This window comes from Neomonachus schauinslandi, chromosome 11, assembly GCF_002201575.2.
Source record: "Neomonachus schauinslandi chromosome 11, ASM220157v2, whole genome shotgun sequence".
In the NCBI taxonomy this organism is placed as follows: Eukaryota; Metazoa; Chordata; class Mammalia; order Carnivora; family Phocidae; genus Neomonachus; species Neomonachus schauinslandi.
In genome coordinates this window covers 57,578,041-57,597,326 of record NC_058413.1, presented here as the reverse complement: position 1 = coordinate 57,597,326, position 19,286 = coordinate 57,578,041, and the positions used below count along the sequence as shown (strand labels likewise).

The following is a 19,286-nucleotide window of genomic DNA, read 5'->3' as shown; positions in this document are numbered from 1 at the left end:
ACAGCCAAGAGATGTGCGCCAACTGAAGGGCAATTCCAGGCACACGGGAGCTTGTTAGCTCTCTCTTCCTGCCCCAGGCGTAGTGCCAAGCATGCAGAGGGATGGTCAGAAAGGATGCCAGAGGGAACTGTAAGGCCCCTTGGTGTTACCACTTCTTGAGGCCAGCCACCACAGAGGGCCCCGAATGCTTGAAGGCCACCCTGAACACTGCTTCCTGTGACCTTCCTATGACTTCACACCCTCAGAGCCACCTAAAGCCCTTTGCCCTTTTATGAAGGGCAGAGCTCCCTGTGCAGAGGTGGCCATGGTGCTCCCTTTCCCCCACACATACACCCCAGTGCCCAACACACTTCACAAGCCAGGATGCAGTCACTCTGCTTTGTAAACCTAGCACTTTTGTAACTGCCCCTTGGTTCACCCCAAACGTCCAGCTTTCTTTTACAAAGTACTCCTAAAACCGGCTACTATGATTAGGGGCCGGGCCGAGGTCAGCCTGAGACCAGTTTCTCAGCTCACGTATCTCAATAACCAGCCCATCCCTTTCCTGTGGTCTCTGCACTGACTGCCTGAGTCTGCCTGGGCGGGGGTGGGGGGGGGGGGGTGGGTAGGAATGGGGGGATGGCGCAGGGCTGATGGGGGCAATTGGCAGAGAAATGAGGCCCTGTGATCATCTTGCAGAGCAAAGCCACCTCGATAACCAGCCCATCAAAGGGAGGGGCTGGGCTTTTTTCCAGGTCCTGTGGGGTCCTGGCTCTGGCCGCTTCATCTGCCTAGATAGCCCAGTGACCTCAGTCTCCTTCAGAACCTTCAGGACTGTGGCACCAAGCAGAGAACCCGATGCCATGCTCATCCCTGTCTGGGGCACAGGGACTAAGGGGGCCCTGAGGAGAAAAGTCGGCCTCTGGAAGCCAGAGGTTCGCTGAGCAACCCATAGCACCCAGAACCCCATCCGACACAAAAGACAACAAAACAAGCCTTGTGGTGCCACTTTCTGGCTCTGATTTCTGGGCAGGAAGTGCGTGCCCAGCCAGATGTGTCTGACCCTCACTTAGCCTGGTCCTGTTTCCCGCCAACTTCCCTGGCCCTCCACCCCAATATACAAGGCATTTCAAAGCTTTTGTCAACATTTCCCAGTTAGCTGGCAGCCCTAGAGTGTTCTAGTCCATTCTCATGCCAGGTTCCTCCCCAAAACCTAGGTTCCCTTTTACTGAGGTTTTGGGTAAAGGCCCAGTTGAGTCACATTGGAAATCCTCTAAGATCCTGCCAGCTAAAGACAAAGGTTAATGTGTTGTGACATGGGTAGTCCCTCCCCAGCCCCAATTAGTTCACTTTATAAATTCGATATTGGGTTTGCTCAATAGATACCCTTTTGTTGGGTACCTCAGAGGTTCCCAAGCTCCTTCACATCCAGAGTGTCCTTGCAACTCTAGGAAGAATATGCCATGCCGTTGCACATCTCGGCCTGAGCTGCCCTTTCCTGCCCTGTCTTCGTAGCCAATATCTGCTCATCCCTCAGTGTTCTGCAGAAGCCTTGCCTCCTTGGCTCACGGTGCAGAGTTAATCCCAACTTGCTTTGTACCGCCCTATATCGGGTGAGGACTTTTACCATCACACTGCAGCTGTTCACAGTCAGCACTGTGCTGCTCAGTGTGTATCAACCAGCCCCCAGAGAAAAGCCCTGATTGTGGCATGGGCCAATTCCCATGGTGCAAATACTCTCACTGCAGTCGATTTCAAGTTACCAAAGTGATGTCACTGATCATCAGGAAAAAGATGCACACATCTTTTGGAGATGGAGAGCTAGAGAGAGCCTGCTGCAGCATAAGAACCGCGTGCTTGGGAGGGCAGGGGCTCCGCTCTTTGTATCCCCAGTGCCCAGCACACAGAAGGTGTTCAAGAGATGTTCAAAGGACCTCTTCCACCTGCAAAATAAGACATTCTTACTCCATGACGTCCTCTCTTGCTCAAACTCCCTCTTGCTCCAAAGTCTTGCTCAAACTTTTTCCTAGAGCATAAGAAACATTCCAAAGTTCCTAGCCCTTTACAGACAGGCTTCAACTTACTTTAAGAGCATAGATTCAGCAGTCAGACTGCCTGGAGTCAAATCCTGACTCTGCCATTTAATGACTATGTAACCTTGGACAAGTTCTTTAATCTCTCTGTTTCCTTGTCTATGAAGTGGAGGTAATAATGCTCACCTCATAGGGTTGTTACAAGGGATCAATGAGGAATACATCTATAGCAGTGCCTAGAGTAGAGTAAGTGCTATACTTACTACATTAGTTATCATCATCACTTTCTGTCCTCATCTTTTACTTCTGTCTTACCTGCCCACTCTCTCAGTGTCCCCTGCATAATTCACATGGATTTCCATCTCCTGACCTTTGTCCAAGCCACTCCCACTGCTTGGAGTGTCCCACCCTCTCCTCCCCAGTGACCCAAACCCTGCCGATCCACAGTGGACACCATTCTCACCCTCCACCACCTTCCCACTGAGCCCTTCCTCCTCTCGTCTTCCAGTGCCCTTCTGGTTGGCATCTCCATGGATCTGAGAATTGGATCATCACATGTTCTGTTTATTCATATACTCTGTTAAGCACCTGCCACATTCCCAACCCAGGACGGGGCTCTGGGAAATCAAAGATGAACCCAAACATTCCCCCCCACTCCCTGTGGGGAGTACAGTGGGATAGAGACAGGTAAACAAATTCCAATATCGTGGGCAGTGCTAAGGCAGACTGGACCACAAATGGGATGGCCAGCTGTAGCTACAACTCGCCAGTGTACACACCACTTTCCAGGGTACAAAGCACTTTGCTTCCTTCTTCTCACTTAATTCTCACAGCATGCTCTGAGAGAAGCAGCATGGGGGGGCTTTTTTCAGAGGAAAGGAAACTGAAGTACAGAGAGAGGAAGTGACTGTCCTGTGACCACACTGCATGTAAGTACATGCCTGGCGCATAGTAGGCCCTGGGCTATTGAATTAAATGTCATTTCATTCAAGTTAAGTGGCCAATTTGAGGCGAGAACCCAGTCCGAATCCTCCTTCAGGATTATTTCTACTCAACTGTGAGGCCAGGAACAGAATTGGGTTTCCAAGGGCCAGGACTCCGATCCAGGCTTTTCCACCGATGTTCTAGGTGACCTCGGGCAAATCCCTTCACTGTCCTGGTCTGAAAGCTTTCTTGGCGAAATGCAGCAAGGTGAAGTTCAGCTCTACCAGCTAGCCATCTCTTCTAGCCAAAGCTGGATAGAAAAATGATCCTCCTAGCTCCGGAACTATGTGAGCAGAGACCACAAGTCCCTTGATGGGGCTGTCAAGGGGGCTTCAGGCATGGGACTGGCCCTGCATGTCTTCTCCTAGCCTTTCATCCTGTGACATGATACTTGGTGATGGAGCTGTCCTGGGATTTTTGTACTTTCCGATGTGAAACAATGGACTCTACTAAGTGCTGCTGGGGCTGGAACCACCAGGCAAAGTGAAGTCACTTGGATGGCATGTCACACCCTACTGGCACTCCCCTGAGTGAAGTCTGAAAGCTTTTGTGAGGGTGAGGCTCGTTCCCCAGAAATGTGGTACCCCCACCTCCTTCAAAGAAGAAGTGGGTTAGACAGGCTGAGTGCACATCATCACTCCCGAGCAGAGAGACGGGCTCCCTTACTGAGAGGACTATCAGAATGTGACATCCATTATCTATTTTTTGGCACAGGACCTGAGAGTGTTGTGCTAGAAGGAACCATAACTGACCATGAAAGGCAGAGAGGAAAGAACTGGCCTTCAGTTAAGCAGACCAGTCCAAATCTTGGCTGTGCCATGTGACCCTGGCAAGCACCATCATCTCTCTGTCTCAGTGACTTCATCTACCAAGCGGGGATAAAAATACCTGTATTTACCTACCTGCTGGAATGATTATAAGGACTAAGTGAGAAAATGCATGGAATGTGCCTGGTTCCCTCCTCTTTCCTTTCTCTCTGCACACCTTGCTCTCCACACTGGATAGAACTCTCCTAAAGCAGGGACCACTTCTCACACCCCATATACACACCCTCAGCTTTCAGCACACTGCCTCCAAGGGGAGCGCCTCAGTTCGTGTTTGTTGAATGAATGAGTGAACTCCACTGCTTTCTGCATGAGGAAACAGGTCCAGAGTGGTGGAGGGACTTGTCCCAGTTACACTGCCAGGGAGGACCTCAGAACACCTGATTCCCAGCCCCTCTCTCCATACACTACCTTGTGCATGCCATGTTCAGCAAAACTCTCTTTGCATACCAGATTCTTTCTTCTTTCAACCTCTTGGTTGGTGAGTAACAAACAGCCTTGGAACCAGACCCCAGACCTGCTGGGCTCCAGAGCCATGAGCTCATTTTACAAGGCCCACCAAAAGCTCAAGTGGGGTGTAAGCAGCCTTTTAGATCTGTTTCTCAGCCATGGGTTTAGCTAGTGCTGCAAGTGATGAGCCTCAGTTGGGATGATGCCTCACCACCCTACTTCCCTGCGTAAATCTGACATTAAACAATGGCCAAAATCTGAGGCTGAAGGCCAAATGACCTTGCCAGCTCCCCTTCAGCAGATCCTTGTTGCCAAAAGCAAAGAAAAAGGACATACTCTCTTTCACCATTTCTAAGACATATTTTTTTCAAATTTTAGAATCCCTGAAACCACAATGGGACTTGACAATAGATAATATCTTGCAATTATAATTGGCAGCATTTATTCTTATGTGGTGGAACATAAAATAAATTTGTGTCTTGAAACTGTCTTGATAAAGTGAGATCCAATCTGAGCTGCCCAGACCAGTGTCACTGCAGATCTGTGCGCTGTTTCTTTCCCCTGGGCTATTTGGAGCTTGGAGGCTCACTTTCTTCTGTGCTCTGCCCCTGGAACCTTCCAACAGGAAAAGTGGCCAGGGCCACAAAGCTGGTCAGTGGCAGGGCTGGGTCAGCTTCCTGTGGGCTGGACCTGCTCCTCCCCACCTCTCTCCCCAGTGCCCAGCACAGGGCCCCTTCATTCGATGCCAAGAAATACGATTGACAACAATAAGGGCTAATACTATGGAGCCAGCAACATTCCAAGTATTTTATTGTCATGAGTATTTTTACTCCTCACCAGAGCCCTGTGAGGTAGGAACAATTTTCGATCTCCATTTTATAGGTGAGTGTTATGGGATGAATGTATCTCCACCAAAATGCACATGTTGAAGTTGTAACCCCCAGTACCTAAGAATGTAACTGTATTTGGAGAGTCTTCGAAGAGGTAATAAAGTCAAAGGAGGTCATTAGGGTGGACTCTAATCCAACATCAATTGTGTCTTTATAAGAAGAGGAAATTTGGACACAGACAGACACAGGAGGGAAGACCCAGTGAAGACCCAAAGGAGAAGTCTGCCACTTGCAAGTCAAGGAGGGAGGCCTCAGAAGAAGACGACCCTTGCCAACACCTTGACTTTGGACTTCTAACCTCCAGAACTATGAGAAAATACACTTCTGTTGTTTAAGCTACCCAGCCTGTGGTACTTTGTGAGGGCAGCCCTCGCTGACTAGTCCAGGGAGGAAGCGGAGGCACAGAGAAGTCAAACAACCAGAAGAGGCTGAAGGGGGTTTGTAGGCAATTGGCTCCACAACCCATGCTCTGAACCACCACCTCCACCACAGGGAATGCCTCATGGCTCCAGCCCAGAGCAGTGCCACTCCCCAAGGCTGCCACTGCTTCTCAGCCCCCAGGCAGCCTGGCCAGCGTGGATGGGCTCCTAGCGACCCCTCTGACTCTGATTCCTCCAACTGAGTGTGGTGAGTAACACCAGCATGGGTCTGGGGCAGAGATGAGAAGACGGACCACAATGGTGGGGTTGAGAACAGAAAATACACACACACACACACACACACCCCTTGTTTCCAGGGTTCCTGTCTCCTAGAGTACTATTCTTCTGTCTCTTCACACTGCCTTGAAATTACACCATAATGCAAACACAGTCGGATGCTCAACTCTGGTATGTATCCTGCCATTAAAAATCCAGTGCCAAGTAACAACTACCACCGGCCAGGCACCATCAGGAGTATTACCTGTATGATCTCATTTAATCTTAACAACAGTCTGAGAGCTCATTAGCATAACACCCATTTACAAGTGAAGACACTGAGGCCCACAGAGATTAAATGGCCTAAAGGAATGCAGGCAGAAAGTGGCAGAGCTAAGATTTGAGACCAAGTCTATCTGACACAGAGGCTCAGAGCCACCAAGTCACACACCTCCAGGGGGTTCTACTCACCGGGAAGAAGAGAATACAATGTGACTACTGCTCCTTGGGGTTGTGCAGCCCCCAGCCCTGTAAGCACCCCCTGTTCCCACCCTCCTCGTGTTTCTAATCTAAGGATGTAGATACCATTTCCTGAGGCCTGGGGGCACAGATCTGAGCCTGTTTTCCTGGCTGACAGTACCCACTGGGGAAGCTAGGCAAGGAAACAAATGATTTCTACTCAGTGAGATTCCTGCTCTGTCAGAAGGGCAGAGAGGAAAGGGGTGAGGGAGAGCTAAGAGAACCAGGGACCATACTGGGAGAGGAAACAGAGGATGAAATGCCTCACCAAGGAGGACCTCCTTGTGATGAGTACTGAAGGATGAGTAGAAGTTTCATAGGCAGACAAGGCAAGGAAGGGCATTTTAGCCATTTTAGCCATGAATGACATCATGTGCAAATAATCACAGCAACAACAATTATTATTATTATAGCTATTATTAATAGCTAATGTTGATTAAGCATGCATTAGGTATCAGGCACAATGCTGGGCACTGTACTTGCATTATCTCATTCAGGCCTCACAACAACCTATGCAATAGATACTACAATTAGTTTTTACAGATAAACAAAACTGAGGTTCAGAGAGGTTGATTAACCTGCTCCAAGTCACACAGCTGGGACGTGGTAGGACCAGGATTCCAACCCTGATCTGCTGTCTCAAAAGCCTGTGTTCTCATCACTGCTATGTTTTTGTATTTGTACAGAAGCCTGGAGTTGAGAGTTAAAGAAGAACTTTAATGTTTCCTTAGTAATTTTCTGATTTTTCCAACTGTGATTAATGGTGATCAGCTCTTTCTCTGGCCTTTTCTGACCAGATGGTGGGGGCGCTTTCACATCCAGGGACACAGTGGACTCAGATTTGGCTGGGAGATGGGGCACGATGGGGCAGCGAGATAGGGTAGAGCTTGTTTGCTTGGAAGCTTCTAGGGCCTTGTGAAATGTTCAATATTTTTTGCTTTGCCTTAAAGAAAATCCAAACAAACTAGAAAACATTTCCTCTCTAAAGGCCCCACCATTTTAAAAAAAGGGAGGAAGATTCATTTAGTGAATTCCATCCAAGTTGATTTGGTGCCCTGCTGGCCAGAGGCCCCAGCTCAAGTTTTGAGTGTTTTGTTCTGCTGTTTTTGAGGACTGGGTCAGCAAAATACAACCCAGGATTGTTTGTCTATTTTTCCCTGTTGCCTCGTGACTCCCAGACAAGACTTGCCAAAACTCACTCTCCCACCACACTCTCAAAGAGGTCGTTTTGGGGGTGAAATGTAAGACAGAATTAAGAAAGGCTCAAAGATGCAGGAAGGCTTTTCCAAACTTTCCATACACAGACAGGGTGGTTGTGTATTAGAGGGGGCAGGGCTGGGAGTCAGGAGTCCTGGGGGCTAGCCTTGGCTCTTTCTCTCACTTGTTTTGTGATGTGAACAAGTCCCTCGGCCTCTCTGGACTTGTTTCCTTGTGTGTGAAATAATGGGGTCAGTTACTCATTCAACAAACACAAAGGACCTTCCACATACAGGCACTATGCCGAGGGTTGGGGATACCAAGGCATGAGATGGGGTCCCTGATTCAGGAGAGCTCCCAGTGTAGGGCTGGGAGAAACTAGTAAAGGGAACAAAAAGGAAAGAGGGGCAGCCTCCCTCCCTGGCTGGAGAGGCAGGTGGGGTCAGGGACACAATATCTGGGCTGGACATTAAAGGGCAGGTAGAGCTTGCTAGAGCCAGAAACTGGGGAAACGTATTCTGGCAGAGCCCAGGCTGGGTGCCTGGAAACAGAGGCACTAGATGGGAAGGAAGGTGGGGGCTGGGAATGATTGAGGGTCTAGGCAGACTACCTGACTTCAAGTCCTGGCTCTACCACGTGCTGGCTATGTGACCTTCAGCAAAGTATTTCACCTCTGAGCCTAATTTCCTCATCAAACAACCAGGGATAATAATTACATTCACCTGATAGAGTTCTGTAAGATCAGAGCAGTCAACGCACATAAACACTTAGAACAGCACCTAACATCTGTTAAACACTCAATACAGGATAATTATCAATATTGCTGTTATTCTATGCAGACAGTTGAAGCTAGGGACTAGGTAGAGTCTAGGCTCAGGGAATAAACTAAAATGTACCCTGGAACCAGACTATGAAGGGTTTTGTGTGGGGTAGTTTCATTCAATTCAATCACTGAGTGTTTCCCACGTATTCGGCACTGGGGATATGGTGCTAAGCCAGAGACATGCCCTACCTCTAAGTCATTGCCACAGAGAAGGGCTGCTAGGGGGTGTCAAGAGAGGGAAGCAGCAGAGGTTAAATGCAGTAGAGGCAGTCCACGAAGGCATGTGCCTTTCACCATCATGCAACCTTTACATAACAGAAAAGGGGCCTGCCCTCATGGAGCCTGACTTCAAATGTGGATAGGTACCCCCTCTTATAATTCCACATGGCACAGCTGTGACCACACACAGGCAGTTAAGACTTGCCCTAGGGCTCAGGGGATGGCAACATGGAAATAAACATTAAGGACAACAAGAGTTAGATCACCTTCAGGTCAGGTCTACTCCTCTTTGGCTTGGAACACCTGATGGGAGGCTTCACTCTGTGTGCATCAGAGGCCACCAAAGGTCCTATTCAGCCTATGCAGATGGCTCCGAGTCCCAACCCCCAGAAAGAAACCCAGAGAGACAGCTCGTCTTTCACCTGCCTGTCTCAGGCATATCTTTCACACTGATTTTTTTTCTCTGGAACTTAATTGTTCTCTCACAATTGTCACAAAGGATCATCATCCCCTCAAAAAGAGACTTGTCCTCCCACAAGGATATCCTTACCCTATGACTTGAGGATATCCAGTCCCTTAGGAAAATAGACGATAAACTGACTATAGTAGAGGCTGTGAGTTGCCCCTCAGTATCCATTTCTCCCTACTTCTTTCTGTAATAAGAAATGAATTTTAGCCAGGCACTTGTCCACCCAAAAGAAAGACGTATTTCCCAGCCTCCCTTGCAGCTAGGTATGGCCATATGACTAAAATCTGACCAATCGGATGTGAGAAGTGGTGTGGGTTACTTCTGAGGCATGTCCCTAAGTTGAGGGAGTGTGCCCCTCTTTGCCCCTCCCTTCCATATACTGGCTGGAATAGCAGACACGTGGCAGGAGTAGCCATCATGAACCATGACGTGAAGGCCATATCCTGTGGATGGTGGAGCCACGATAGAGAAGGAACCTGGGCCACTGACATCACAGAGTGCTCTATCGGTCTGGGACTGATGACTTTCATGATTCTATGTAAGAATGTCAGCCTTATCAGCCCTTTTTTTTTTTAACATGTAACCAAACCTAATCAAAACAAATACTCCCACTCTATCTATACAAGAGAAACTCACATATAAGTTTCAGTAGAGGGATTGTTTCAGTACACCAAGCCAAGCTGAAGTTGATCTCACTGCCCCAAGCCTGGTCCAGTGAGCCTATAAGGAGCTCTGATGTCCAGCATTCCCCTCACCCCTGGGTTGTTTCAGTTCTGCCAGAAACAAAAGCTTTGTCTGAACCCCAGTTTCCTTGCCCGGGTCCAGAAGACTGTCTAGCTCTGTCAGTCCTTCTGTCTACACTCTGGCCCCTGGACTCATCTCTCCAGTCATAGCTTGAGACTCTGCTTCCTAAGGACAACTTCCCTGGAATAAAGATGTTTCTTGCCACCTGCTATGATATGGGCATTGCAAGTGAGGTATTTTCAGTACAAATTGGGGGAGCTCTTTGACATGGCTTGCTGAAGCGTTGCCTAAGGAGTCCAAGCTCTCCTGGCAAATCTGGCATTAGGTAGTTACAGCCTCTGTGGCCTGCATTTTCCCACATATTAAATAGGCAGATAAATGGGAACCTCACATTGATCCTCATCTGTTGCCTAGCTTACATTCAGGATTTATGGAATCATAGTGTTCATCTGATAGAGGAAGACCCCCACCCTTCCCATGATATGTGGTGTAGGCTGGTTCCATCTGGGAATTTTCAGTGTTCATGAACTTCACAGGAAGGGGCATAAGATGCTAAAGGTTCGTGGGATAAGATGCAATAACAATCATCTCGAAAGGGGCTGGGGCAGGGGGAAACATTAGAAAGCTCTGGTCTCCATTTTCCTTACAACATGCTTATCATGAGATATGGGTTGTCATGACAATGAAGGGCTGGCTGTTGGACACTGGAAGAAGACTGTGTCATGGTGCAATGGAAGATAAAATATTGGAGACATAGACAGTTTGATGGAAATATACCTCACTGAGCTCAGTGGAAAATCCAGAGCTTGTTCCTATGATGTCACTAAGTATCATGAGCCCACTCTAATACATGGTGCTTCCTCACTTATCCTCAAGAGCCCAAGGGGTCAAGTCCTCTCAAAAGGGGCTCTTAATGAGGGAAAACATTTCCACTGCGACTCCTACAACTGCACCCAGCCCCGTGCTCTAATTTGGACCCCACACGCTAGTGCCACATAGGTCCCATTCAAATGAGGACTAGTATGTTCCACAGCAGAATTTTCCCACCTGTACTCTGCCCTCCCCTCCACGCTGGCTTACTAATGAGTCCTCGGCATGTCCCCTGGTCAGGCCCAGGAAGCTATAAGAGAGCCTTACGTATGAACTTCCCCCATTCTCTTTAATTCATTCCAGTGTGCCAAAGCTTCCCAATTCTTTAAGATCTAGTTCAAATGGCCCCTCCTCCAGGAAGCTTTCTTTAGTTCACCCCCTAAGCGCCTATTGCTATTATTAACAATAATAATAATAACTCATTAAGCCCTTACAAAGAGCCAGGCACCATGCTGTTATTTACAAACCTAATCATTCAATCAAGTCCTCTCAATGACCTCATGCGATAAGTGTTATTATGTCCGTTCTCTAGATGGGAAACAGAGGCTGAGAGAGATGAAGTGCTGTGCCCAAGGTCAGAGAGCTAGTCAGTGACTGAGTCAGGATTTGAGCCCAGGTGTATCTTCTAATAACCATCGTGTGTGGTGTCCTCTCTCTCACACTCACTTCTTGGAACTGCCCTGGCTCTTTACCTACACGTGTACCCTCTCTTAGGATATGATCATTTCCTGATCCACTCCAGCTTTTGCAGCCTCTGATTCTGGGATCAGTAGAGGGAGCGGTGAAGGGGACACAGGGTCTTTTTCGTGGCTCTCTAGGAAGCACTACCAGTGTTTCTGTGGTTGGTTTCATTTCTAAAAGAGGGTCGCCCTCCCTCCCCACCCCCCACCTCAGCCCTTTATGCAGGGTGCAGCTTTAGAATTCCTGGACTCAGCTTCTGAATATCGATTGTGTGCAGGAGCAAGTCAGCAATTTGTGGTTTCCCGACAATGGCTCTGTGTTTCTATAATAGAACTGGGCTTGTTTGCATTTCTCTCATAGGCAGGGCACAGGCCTGGGGTCTGGCCTGCCCTTTTGCCTGGTGACCTGTAGTTATTCTGTCATCTGCCCCAACCCTTCAGAGTGGTGAACACAGCACAAGGCAGAAGCCTGAGCTCTGCTCTCAGAAAGCTAAAACCCAAACAAATCTGCAGCTCTTGCCCAGAGAAGGGATTGTTATGATGCCTGGTCCTTTAAATAGGTATTTCGGTACTTTAAAATAAAAAAGGTGGGTTTAAATCCAGGATGGCCATGTTGATAAGGGGTAGGGAAGCAAACACCTCTTATACTGTTGGTGGGATATAAACTAATGTGATTTTTTTTTGAAGGACTAGTTAGTACTGTTTATTGACATTCCGAATGTGCAAACCCTTTAATGCAGCACTGTCAGTTCTAAAAATTTATCTTACAGATGTTCTTGTACATTACTCAAAGATATATACGTACAAAGATGTTTATTCTTATATTATTTATAACAGCAAAAAATGTTAGGAACCTAAATGACCATCAGTCGGAGACTTTGTAAATAAATAATTGTTTAACCGCAGGTGGAACATTTTGTAGCCATTTTTTAAAAGAAGTACATTTGGGGCACCTGGGTGGCTCAGTGGGTTAAGTGTTCAACTCTTTATCTCAGGACTGTGAGTTCAAGCCCTGCACTGGGCTCCATGCTGGGCATGAAGCCTACTTTAAAAAAAATAAAATTAAAAAAATAACATAGAGTAAGTACATTTGTATGTGAAGAAATGGAACATTCTCCAAAATACACTGTTAAATTAAAACAGCAAGATTCTTGGCAGGGGCAGAGAGGTAGTGGGGAAACTGAATGTGAAAAGAGGTGTGTGTGTGTGTGTGTGTGTGCATGCATGCATGCATGTGTGTCTACACATATAGAACAAAATCCGGGAAAGTCATTAGGAAATTATCAACATTGATTACCTCTGAGTAAAAGGCCTGACCTTCTGGAGTAGGAGGGAAACTAACTTTTCAGTGACTACCAATTTGAATTGGTTTAACTTTTTTCCCCATGTACTTATATTATTTTTACTTAAAAAGCATCCAGGTTGGAAAAATATATTCTTATCCCAACCGAATCCTGCTCTTCTAAACTGTTGCCAAGTCCTTCTCACTCCCATAAACTGAGCTGCTCTAAGCACTCGACCCCCTGTGGCTACAGAAGATCCACTTCCAGTACCCACCCTTAACCCATGAACTCCTTCAGCTTCTGTGCTCTGCCCATGAGGCCCTGGGCCCAGCCCCCTCCCTCCTGCTGCTGGGTGGCCTGGAGGAGTCCCTTGTGGATGACTGGGGGCCCCAGGGAGTGGCCTACTTGGCTGCCATGCTTCTAGACACAGCTGCCCACTTCAGCCACCAGATTGGACCTGGCCAGGGCTGTGGGCTCACTGTGGCCCTCTAGATCCAGGAGGAAGGAGACAGTGGGGATGCCCTGCAGCTGTCGCTGCTCCAGCAGTATCTCCCTGCCCAGTGCTGGCTGCAGGTGGCTGCACCAGGCCCAGGACAGCGCTGCCTCCAGGCTTGCCTGGATCCAGGTGGGCTGGGCCCTAGAGCAGAGTTGTGGGTGGCTTTCCAACCAGATGGGGAGATGGCAATCGACCCATGGCCTACCCAGGCTGGTAACCCCAGCTCAGACACTGTGACCACCTCTCTATGCCTCAGTTTTCCATGGCTGGAATACTTACTTCAGGGACATGTGCAGATTCAAAGACCTAAAGAATATAAAGTGCTTTCTCTCTTTTGAAAAATAGCATTATCATGAACCTATTATGCCCAATCAACATATTGTTTTTGCTGTTTTGAACTTCATAAAAAGTTTCATGATAAATGTAATCTTCTGAGACTTCCTTTTTCTCACACTCAATATTGTTATTAAGATTAGTCCAGGGGCACCTGGGTGGCTCAATTAGTTAAACATCTGACTTCAGCTCAGGTCATGATCTCCGAGTCCTGGGATGAAGCCCCAGGTCGGGCTCCCCACTCAGCAGGGAGTCTGCTTGTCCCTCTACCTCTGCCCCCACCCATGCTCTTTCTCTCTCAAATTTCTAAATAAAATTTTTTTAAAAAGCAGCACCTGGGTGGCTCAGTTGGCTAGCATCTGCCTTCGGCTCAGGTCATAATCCCAGGGTCCTGGAATCAAGCCCTACATTGGGCTCCCTGCTCAGTGAGGAGCTTGCTTCTCCCTCTCCCTCTGCTGCTCCCCCTGCTTGTGCTCTCTCTCTCTCTCTGTGTGTGTCAAATAAATAAATAAAATCTTTAAAAATAAAAAATAAAAAAAAGATTAGGCCGCATTTTTTTTAGTTCATTCCTTTTTCCCTACTGCATATAATTCCATGGGTGACTATACCCCAATTTATTCGTCAAACTGGCTTATTTACTGCTATGAACATTCTTTTTTTTTAAGATTTTATTTACTTGAGAGAGAGCGCAAGACAGAGTGAGGGAGAGCATGAGTGGGGGAGGGGCAGAGGGAGATGGAAAAGCAGACTCCCTGCTAAGCAGGGAGCCCAACTCAGGGAGCCAAAGGCAGATGCTTAACCTACTGAGCCACCCAGGCGCCCCCTGCTATGAACATCCTTGTACACATGTCCTGATTCATGTGTATGAGGGTCTTTAGGGTATATACCTAGAGGCGGAATTGGTAGAGCAGAAGGTCTGCATACGTTCATCTTTCCTTGGTTATGTCAAACTTTTAAAAAGTGGTTAAAACCAGAATTCCCAATGAGTCACCTGATGACATTGGTCGTATCAGAGTACTTTCTTAGAACAGCATCTGATTCAGAATAAAGCCTTACAAATTAAAACAAAAAAACAAACAAACAAACCAAAAAAAACCCCGAGCTACTGCTGCATCAAGCACTATGCTCTTACTTTATGTATATTTTCATGTATAAGGTAAGTAAGGATCAGTATCTCAATTTATAGCTGAGAAAACATGCAAATTAAGTAAATTCCTGTGATGGTTAGTTTTATGTACTGATTTGGCCATACTATAGTACCCAGTTATTTAATAAAACATGAAATCAAATCTAAGTGTTGCTGTCAAGTTATTTTGTAGATGTGGTTAATACCTACAATCAGTTGACTTTTAGATAATGGAGACTATCCTCAAAATCTGGATAGGACTCATCCAATCAGTAAAAATGCCTTAAGAGCAAAATTGAGGTTTCCTGGAGGAGGAAGAAATCCACCTCTGGCCTGCTGCTTCAGCTCCTACTTGAGAATTTCCAGCCTTCTGGCCTGCCCTAGGATTCCAGACTGCCAGCACCCATAATCCCAAAAGGCAATTCTTTGCAATAAATCAATCTCTCCCCCCCTTCCCTTCTCCTCCCCTCCCTACCCACCCCTTATATGAATATATATTCTCCTACAGGTTCTGTTTCTCTGGTAGAACTCTGACTGATACCCTTCCTGAGATCACAGGGCTAATAAATGACACAGATGGGGTTTGAATCTATGTCAATCTGTCTTCAGAATATTTGTCACCCCACCAGATGCCAGAGCAAGCTTAACAAAACACAGATGGGTTCATGTGACCAGCCCAGGGAAAGGAATCCTCTCATTGATTCCATCACCTACAGGATAAAATTAAAATGCTTAGCATGACTGTGTCAAAGCTCTTTTGGTGGCAAGTGACAGAAGATGCAACTTGAACTGGCTTGAGAAAGCTTAACACAGAGGAGGGGGCGTGTGTACTTACTGCCTTATATACTGGAGAAGTTAAGAAGACGTGCTGGTTTTGCCAGAACTAGTTTCTCTCTCTCCATCGCTCAGCTTTGCTTTCCTTATTATTTTATTTTTTTTAATTTGTAATCTCTTTCTTGGTCATGCTGTCTATTCACAGAGGCAAAATGGTTGCTGTTGCTCCAGCCTGCATACTCCCAGGTCCAGTCCTAGGGAAAAGGGAGTTCACTGGAGTTCACTGCAGGCGCCTGGGTGGCTCAGTTGGTTGGGCGACTGCCTTTGGCTCAGGTCATGATTCTGGAGTCCCGGGATCGAGTCCCGCATCGGGCTCCCTGCTCGGCGGGGAGTCAGCTTCTCCCTCTGACCCTCCCCCCTCTCATGCTCTCTCTCTCCCATTCTATCTCTCAGATAAATAAATAAAATCTTTAAAAAAAAAAAAAAAGGGGGGGGAGTTCATTTCTCCCATATCAAAATTAGAAGGTGTAGGAAATTGAGCTTTGGGGGCTCTGATTGGTCTGCTGGGGACATGTGTCATTGTTAGCAGTGATGTGCTACTCATCGGCTGGTCTGGGTCTGCACTGTGTGTATGGATGGGGCCTGCCCTACTCAACCAACATGGACTGAAAATAAGGTAGAGTAGATCCCTGAATGAAAATCAGGAGTTGTTACTGGAAGTAGATGAATGAGTGCTGCACAATCCACAGTGTCTACTCCTTCTCCTAACCCCATTTGACCTACGCTCAGGCTTTCCTCAGTCACTCACCATTCCTGGAACATACCTGAAACCCTCCTTCCTCTATGCCTTTTTCCTGCTATTCTTTCTGCCTAGAAAGCCATTCTTTCCCACCCTCCTCCTAAAAAAGATTACCTTTCTTTCAAGACCATCTCAAACAATAACTTCTCCTGGAAACCTCAGTGGATACCCCAAAATGAATTACCCTCTCCCTCTTCTTTGTTTTTATAGATAGTTTTTTGGTTTTTTTTTGAGAGAGAGAGAGAGCACACATGGGGGTGGGGGGTATAGGGGAGAAGGAGAGAGAGAATTTCAAGCAGTCTCCATGCCCAGCACAGAGTCCAATGCAGGATTCAATCTCACAACCCTGAGATCATGACCTGAGCTGAAACCAAGAGTCAGACGCTTATGTGACTGAGCCACCCAGGCATCCCCAGATAGTTTTGTTTTTACATGCAAACATTAGCACATTCTTCCTGATATTATGATGATTTAAGCACCTGACTAGTTTCTCCTAGTCTGTAAGCTCCTTGAGGGCAAGGACAACACATCAATCCCCCTCGTAACCCACACAGTGCCTATAATAGTATATTGAATATATTTGTTTGAGCAAATGTTTACAAGGCATCTGTTCTGTCGCAGGTTCTATGTTGGGTTTTGAAGAAAACACTATATAAAAATACAACTGGACCACATTTGCTTCTATCTCAAATGGAATAGCAATTCCTTTCAGGAGCCACTTAGATTGTAGGCGTGACAGTAGTAAGCGAGAGCAACAAATCCAGAATTTGAACACAGACAGTCTAACACTAGAGTGTACAATCTTAACCATCTTCCTGTGGTTACCATCTTCCAATGGTTAGAGCATAGAATATGGAATCCCACAAACCTGGGTTCAATTCCTGCTTCCATGAGTTCCTCGGGTCTGACCTCATGTAAGCTGTTACATTTTTCCAAAACTGCAATGTCCTCCATCTATAAAGTGGGCGTAATATTTATGTCTACCTCATGAGACTGTTGTGAGAATTAGTTAATCCACATAAAGGATTTACCTCAGTGCCTGGCACAGAGTCAGAGCTAGGTAAATGTTTCTATTATTCTATTCCCCAGAAACTTGGAGCCCCTCAGGTATGGTTTGGAAGGAAAAAACTAAACAGAGATAACATAAAATAAGAATTAGATTTTGGGCCAGGGAGAAGAGAGAAGAGGAAGTAGGGAGTTAAGGAAGTGAGCAACAGAGTGGGAACTCTGAAGGAAAAGTCAGCCCATGAGAAATTCTGAGTGACAACGTTGGCCAATTAATGAGGATCATGATGATAATCACAGTTACAAAGTGCTTACCACGTACCAGGCAGTTCTAAGTATTTTCACTCAGTTCTCAAAATAATACTATGAGACACATGCCATCATTTTCCTCATTTTATAGACAAAGAAACTGAGCCCCAGAAAAGTTCAATCACTTGCCTGAAGTTCAACAGCTAGTGACTGGTAAAGCGAACATTCAAAACCCTACAGCCTGATTCCCAGGTCTTTCTTCTTTTTTTTTTTTAAAGATTTTATTTATTTATTCATGAGAGACAGAGAGAGAGACAGAGGCAGAGGGTGAAGCAGGCTCCCCGCAGAGCAGGGAGCCCAATGCGGGACTCGATCCCAGGACCCTGGGATCATGACCTGAGCCGAAGGCAGACGCTTAACCGACTGAGCCACCCAGGCGTCCCTCCAGATCTTTCTTCTTAATCGTCATGCTATATGGCAGAGGGCAATCTGGGGGAGTAAAAAAAATTCAGAATTCAATAAAATCATCCAAACTGGGGACCAAGGTTTCTGCAGAAAGATGTCCCATCCCAGTACCATTTATTGAACACCTGCTATGTGCCAAGAGTTGCTTTTGGTGTTCACACATATCACTTAATCCTCACAAAAACCTTAGGTGATAGGAACTGTCAATCCCAGTTTTAGATGATGAATTTGAAATTAAGTAATTTACCCAGGGCTACACAGCTAGTAAGCAGAACCAAGTCTGGAATTCAAGTACATCTGCCTCTAGAACCCTCACTCCTGCCCTTACAGCAAAATTTGGAAACAAATGCCCAATAACAGAACAGCTGAGTAAATTTTGGCTCTATCTACTTGTACAAACTCAGCTTCTAAAACTTAGGATTTTACTAGCACAGGCAATTTTTCTCATACTAAGTGAATATTTTAAGTGAACAGATAAAATTGCATTTATGGCCTGACCTCAGCTAGGTTAAAATAGGCATTTAAAAAAAAAAAAAAAAAGATTGGAAGTAAATGTGCCAAGTTGCCTTTGGGTAGTATAATTATGTGTGATAATTTTTTCCATGTCTTTATACTTTTCTGTCCTTGATAAATTTTGTACAATGAACATGGAGTACGTTTATAATCAGAAACTAAAAAAGGAACAATTTTAAGAACTAGGCTCCACGTTTTCTTTTTTGAGGGCCCTTCTCAGTACGGCACTGGTGGCAGAAATGCAAAGGAGACCGCATGCACAAGCTCTATCATAGTCCTGTGCTGACACCAGGGCCTCACTAGCAAGAGAATAGAATCCTAATACCTGAGACAGGGACATGTTAGCAGGGAAACCTTAGAACCTGAAACTCTAGATTCTCTGTCCCGGCAGAAGCAGCCCATTCCTTCTTGCCAGAACAAAGCAGTCTCTCCTTGTCTCGAGGTGCTACAAAAGCCTGAACTAAGGCAGGTACTTGATAAGATGACACTTGACTTACTCAGTATCTGACCCATCGCCCCATTGGCTGCCAGGCTAATAAGCAGAGTCAGGTATTGGCCTGGGCTGGAAAAGAAGGGTCTCTGTCCTGGGAGGAGATGATTTCTACACCAAACGTATTGTGGGCCCTGGCTGATGTGTGCTGGAAGGCAGCAAGGGAACATGTGTGGAGATGGATCTTGAAGGTATTAGACTTGGGGGAATGGAATACAATGTTGGATAGAGGAGAAAAAAAACCTCTCAAGATTGTTGGATATGGAGTGTGAGCAGACACCGATTATACCAGGGGCCCCAAAACATCATTAGGGGCCTCTGGTTAGAGAGAGGAATATGGAGCCCAAGTAATAAAAGGACTTCTAGCCCAAGCCCTTGTCACAATGGTGAAATACATTCATAAACCTACCCTGTAGTTAATCCCCCAATTTTTAAGA

At 46.5% G+C, this 19,286-nt stretch overlaps 1 pseudogene; it reads left to right on the top strand.

The window, feature by feature from the left end:
• The first annotated feature begins 11,920 nt into the window (after positions 1-11,920).
• On the top strand, positions 11,921-13,433 carry LOC110593408 (annotated as a pseudogene).
• Positions 13,434-19,286: the final 5,853 nt, after the last annotated feature.